We start from the raw sequence: 6,148 nt of genomic DNA, 5'->3' as shown, positions 1-6,148 counted from the left end.
TTTTTTGAGACAGAATTTCTCTCTTGTCACGGAGTACAATGACACAATCTCAGCTCACTGCAACCAGTACCCACCATTCAAAGTTCCAAACTTTTCTTTGTGTTCCTGTCTTCTTCTGAGCCCTTCAAACTCTTCCAAACTCTCTCTGTTACCCAGTTCCAAAGCCGCTTCTGAGAGGTGACAGCGTGCTGGCAGTCCTCAGAGCCCTCGCTTGCTCTCGGCACCTCCCCTGCCTGGGCTCCCACTTTGGTGGCATTTGAGGAGCCCTTCAGCCCCCCACTGCACTGTGGGAGCCCCTTTCTGGGCTGGCCAAGGCCGGAGCCCACTCCCTCAGCTTGCAGGGAGGTGTGGAGGAAGAGGCACGAGCGGGAACCGGGGCTGCGTGCGGCGCTTGCGAGCCAGCTGGAGTTCCGGGTGGGCGTGGGCTTGGTGGGCCCCACACTCGGAGCAGCCAGCCAGCCCTGCTGGCCCCGGGTAATGAGGGACTTAGCACCCGGGCCAGTGGCTGCAGAGGGTGTACTGAGTCCCCCAGCAGTGCTGGCCCACCGGCGCTGCGCTCGATTTCTCGCCGGGCCTTAGCTGCCTTCCCACGGGGCAGGGCTCGGGACCTGCAGCCCGCCATGCCTGAGCCTCCCACCCACTCCATGGGCTCCTGAGCGGCCCGAGCCTCCCCGACGAGCACCACCCCCTGCTCCACAGCGCCCAGTCCCATCGATCACCCAAGGGCTGAGGAATGCGAGCGCACAGGCGCAGGACTGGCAGGCAGCTCCACCTGCAGCCCCGGTGCGGGATCCACTAGGTGAAGCCAGCTGGGCTCCTGAGTCTGATGGGAACGTGGAGAGTCTTTATATCTAGCTCAGGGATTGTAAATACACCAATCAGCACCCTGTGTTGAGCTCAAGGTTTGTGAGTGCACCAATCGACACTCTGTATCTAGCTGCTCTGGTGAGGACGTGGAGAACCTTTATATCTAGCTCAAGGTTTGTAAACACACCAATCAGCACCCTGTGTTTAGCTCAAGGTTTGTGAATGCACCAATCGACACTCTGTATCTAGCTGCTCTGGTGGGGCCTTGGAGAACCTGTGTGTCCAAATTCTGTATCTAACTAATCTGATGGGTACGTGGAGAACCTTTGTATCTAGCTCAGGGATTGTAAACGCACCAATCAGCGCCCTGACAAAACAGGCCACTCGGCTCTACCAATCAGCAGGATGTGGGTGGGGCCAGATAAGAGAATAAAAGCAGGCTGCCCGAAGGCGCATTGGCAGCTTGCTCGGGTCCCCTTCCGCACTGTGGATGCTTTGTTCTTTCGCTCTTTGCAATAACTCTTGCTACTACTGCTCAGTCTTTGGGTCCACGCTGCTTTTATGAGCTATAACACTCACCGTGAAGATCTGCAGTTTCGCTCCTGAGCCCAGCAAGACCACGAACCCACCGGGAGGAATAAACAACTCCAGACGCGCTACCTTAAGAACTGTAACACTCACCGTGAAGGTCTGCAGCTTCACTCCTGGAGCCAGCGAGCCCACGAGCTCACCGGGAGGAACGAAAGACTCCAGACGCGCTGCCTTAAGGGCTTTAACACTAACCATGAAGGTCTGTAGCTTCACTCCTCAGCCAGTGAGACCACGAACCCACCAGAAGGAAGAAACTCCGAACATATCTGAACATCAGAAGGGGCAGACTCCAGACGCGCCACCTTAAGAGCTTAACACTCACCGCGAGGGTCCGCGGCTTCGTTCTTGAAGTCAGTGAGACCAAGAACCCACCAATTCCGGACACACTTCCACATCTTCAGGTATCTTTATAGCAATCCCCCACCCCTCCATCCCAACTTCCTGTATTAGTTTGTTCTGCATTGCTATAAAGGAATACCTGAGACTGTGTTATAAAGAGATGTATATTTGGCTCATAGTTGTGCAGGCTTACTAGGTGAGGGCCTCAGGAAGTTTACAACCATGGCCAATGGTGAAGGGGAGCCAGTGTGTCACATGGCAAGAGAGAGAAGAGAAAGTTCCAGGCTCTTTTTAACAACCAGATCTTGTAGGAACTCATTACTGTGGGGAAAGCACCAAGCCCCTCATGAGGAATCCACCCCCATAACCTAAATCCCTCCCACCAGGCTCCACCTCCAACACTGGAGATCAATTTCAACATGAGATTTGGAGTGAGACAAAACATCCAAGCCCTAACAAGGTAGTTTATAGTTTTCAAAGAGTTGGTCCATTCATCTAAGTTAAATTAATGTGCATAGGCCGGGCACGGTGGTCCACACCTGTAATCCCAGTACTTTGGGAGGCTGTGGTGAGTGGATTACCTGAGATCAGGAGTTTGAGATCAGACCGGTCACCAGGGTGAAACCGTGTCTCTACTAAAAATACAAAAATTAGTAGGGCAGGGTGGTGGGCACCTGTAATCCCAGCTACTTGGGAGGCTGAGGCAGGAGAATCGCTTGAACCCAGGAGGTAAAGGTTGCAGTGAGCTGAGATTGCATCACTGCACTCCAGCCTGGGCGACAGAGAGAAAAAGGCTAGGCGCGGTGGTTCACGCCTGTAGCGCCTGTAATCCCAACACTTTGGGAGACCGAGGTAAGCAGATCACCTGACGTCAGTTCAAGACCAGCCTGGGCAACATGATGAAACTCCATCTCTACTAAAAATACAAAAATTAGCCGGTCGTGGTGGCGTGTGCCTGTAATCCCAGCTACATGGGACGCTAAGGTAGGAGAATCACTTGAACCTGGGAGGCGGAGGTTGCAGTGAGCCAAGATTGCATCATTGCACTTCAGCCTGGGCAAAAAGAGCGAAACTCCGTTTCAAAAAAAAAAATGAGGCCAAGTGCAGTAGCTCACGCCTGTAATCCCAGCACTTTGGGAGGCTGAGGCAGGCGGATCACCTGAGGTCGGAAGTTCGAGACCAGCCTGGCCAACATGGAGAAACCCCGTCTCTACTAAAAATACAAAAATTAGCCAGGCGTGGTGGTGGGCGCCTGTAGTCCCAGCTACTCAGGAGGCTGAGGCAGGAGAATTGCTTGAACCCCGGGGGCGGAGGATGCAGTGAGCCAAGATCACGCCATTGCACTCCAGCCTGGGCAACAGAGAGAGACCCTGGGAGGCAGAGGTTGCGGTGAGTCGAGATCATGCCATTGCACTCCAGCCTGGGCAACAAGAGAGAAATTCTGCCTCAAAAAAAAAAAATTAATGTGGATAGATAATTTATTCTCATCCATTAGTTCTATTAGTTCACTAATTCTCCCTGAAGCTGCACTAATCTGCTGTTAAAGCTACCGATTGATGGGTTTAGTTATTATACTTTTCATTTCTGAAACTTCTACTTGGTCTTCTAAATAACTCCCATTTCACTTATTCCCGTAACTGTTACCTGTGGATATTTTCAAGTTCATTTATTTCTTTGACAATAGTAATATGGCCAAGTGCTGGTGGTGCACACCTGTAATCCTAGCTACCCAGGAGGCTGCAGCAGGAGGATCATTGAGCCCAGGGGTTCAAATCTAGCCTGGGCAACATAGCAAAACCTCACCTCTAAACTTTTTTTAAATTAGAAAAATAGTAATCATGAACATTTTATACTGTCTTATAATTCAAGAATCTGAAGTCTGTGTGTATCTGAAGCCTGTGTGATTTCTGCTGCTTCTTACCTATGGTGACTTGTTTTCTTATGTGCTTAAAAAATATAACTGTATCTTCAGAGGAAAAATGTAGAAATAATTAGAAAGGATTTTTTTTTTTTTTTTTTTTTTTTTGGAGACAGTTTTGTTCTCGTTGCCCAGGCTGGAGTGAAATGGCTTGATCTCGGCTCACCGCAACCTCCGCCTCCTGGGTTCAAGTGATTCTCCTGCCTCAGCCTCCCAAGTAGCTGGGATTACAGGTATACCCGCCACCACACCCAGCTAATTTTGTATTTTTAGTAGAGACGGGGTTTCTCCATGTTGGTCAGGCTGGTCTTGAACTCCCGACCTCAGGCGATCCGCCCACCTTGGCCTCCCAAAGTGCGGGGATTACAGACGTGAGCCACCACGCCTGGCCAGAAGGGTATACATATATATATGTCGTCCTCAAGAAAGTAATTGTATTAATTTTGTGAAAGTTGTCAGAATCAAAATGGAGTCACAAATGTTAAGAAAACCCTGATGAGTAGAGCCAGGGATGACTATGAAGAGAGGGTTTTCACACTTGTATGCCTGATAATAAAAAAGACTCTACGAAAACTACAATGTAGCTACAATGGACATTGTAGTCTTCCACACATAAAAATATTTCTGCAAAAAAATCTGCCCAGCAACTAATTTCCTGTCTAACCTCAGACTGGTGTCACCTTTGTTACTGATATTTGTAACCAGGATAACTGTTTCAAAACCATTATGTAATTCTTATTTTTTCCTTTAAAAAGGTTTGTCAGGAAGACCTGCTTGGGACCCCTCTCTGCAGGAGAGAGTTTTTCTCTTTCTTTCGCCTATTAAACCTCCGCTCTTGGGCAGGCACAGTGGCTCATGCCTGTAATCCCAGCACTTTTGGGAGGCCAAGGAGGGCAGATCATGAGGTTAGGAGTTCGAGACCAGGTTGGCCAATATGGTGAGACCCCGTCTCTACTAAAAAAACAAAACACCCTGGCGTGGGCGTGTGCACCTGTAATCCCAGCTACTCGGGAGCCTGAGGCAGGAGAATCACTGGAACCTGGGAGGCAGAGGTTGCAGTGAGCCAAGATCATGCCACTGCACTCCAGCCCGGGTGACAGAGCAAGACTCTGTCAAAAAGAAAAAAAAAGGCCAAGCGCAGTGGCTCACGCCTATAATCCCAGCACTTCGGGAGGCTGAGTCGGGTGGATCACCTGAGGTCAGGAGTTCGAGACCAGCCTGGCCAACATGATGCAACACCACCTCTACTAAAAATAAAAAATTAGCTGAGCGTAGTGGCGTGCGCCTATAGTCCCAGCTACTTGGGAGGCTGAAGCAGGGGAATCGCTTGAACCCGGGAGGTGGAGGTTGCAGTAAGCCGATCACACCTCTGGACTCCAGCCTGGGAGACAGAGCAAGACTCCGTCATAGAAAAGAAAAAAGAAAACCTCACTCTTAACCTCAAAAAAGATTTGTCTTTCATTATGTCCCTAAATACACACATCAGTTACTTGTAGTATGCATATTCCCATTTCAATGCTCTATTCACAAATAAACGTCTTTTCCTTTAGAAAGCATGTTTCTGTTTTTTATTTAAGTTGACATATATGGTGTCGGAAGTGAGATCTGAACAGTATCACTACAGGAAGGAATCAGCAATCTTTGGAACTGGTGTGCAGTATATATTTGAACTCTTTGAGATCTCTGCTTCAATAGCTCACCTTTTCTACCCTGGTGAGTCTTCTCTCAAGCTGAGTCTCTTTACTGTGGCACAGACTTTTGACATGGTTTAGGATCTGTTTTGGATAGGGCCACCTTAATAAAGGACCATAGGTTCCTCCTGGGATGATAAAAGACCTTTTTGTCTTTTTTGGTAAGTCCTTTCTGATATAAAGACAAGTGTCTTTCTGAATTGATTAATCTTGGTTTCTACAGAAATTTACCTTCTGTCTGTGAGGCATATCTTTTCTGGTTTGTGCACCTAATCTGATATTTTGTTTGATCTTCCAGCCTAGGTTAAAATTTTTGTGAATACACTTATCTTGGTTTCTTTTGATTTGGCTTGACACTCTTCCCTTGCTTGCTTCTGAAAATCTTCTGGTGGCAAAAATAAACATTCTGGATGGTGGTTACAGGATGGCTAATTAAAAAGGGGATGCCCTGCCTATGGAGTAGCCATTCTTTTATTTTTTTATTTTTATTTTTATTTCTTTTTTTTTTCTTTTTTTTTTTTTTTTTCTTTTTTATTGATCATTCTTGGGTGTTTCTCGCAGAGGGGGATTTGGCAGGGTCACAGGACAATAGTGGAGGGAAGGTCAGCAGATAAACAAGTGAACAAAGTTCTCTGGTTTTCCTAGGCAGAGGACCCTGCGGCCTTCCGCAGTGTTTGTGTCCCTGGGTACTTGAGATTAAGGAGTGGTGATGACTCTTAACGAACATGCTGCCTTCAAGCATCTGTTTAACAAAGCACATCTTGCACCGCCCTTAATCCATTCAACCCTGAGTGGATACAGC

The sequence above is a fragment of the Pan paniscus genome, chromosome 1 (assembly GCF_029289425.2).
Source record: "Pan paniscus chromosome 1, NHGRI_mPanPan1-v2.0_pri, whole genome shotgun sequence".
Lineage (NCBI taxonomy): Eukaryota > Metazoa > Chordata > Mammalia > Primates > Hominidae > Pan > Pan paniscus.
Note: the sequence above shows the minus strand (reverse complement) of the source record.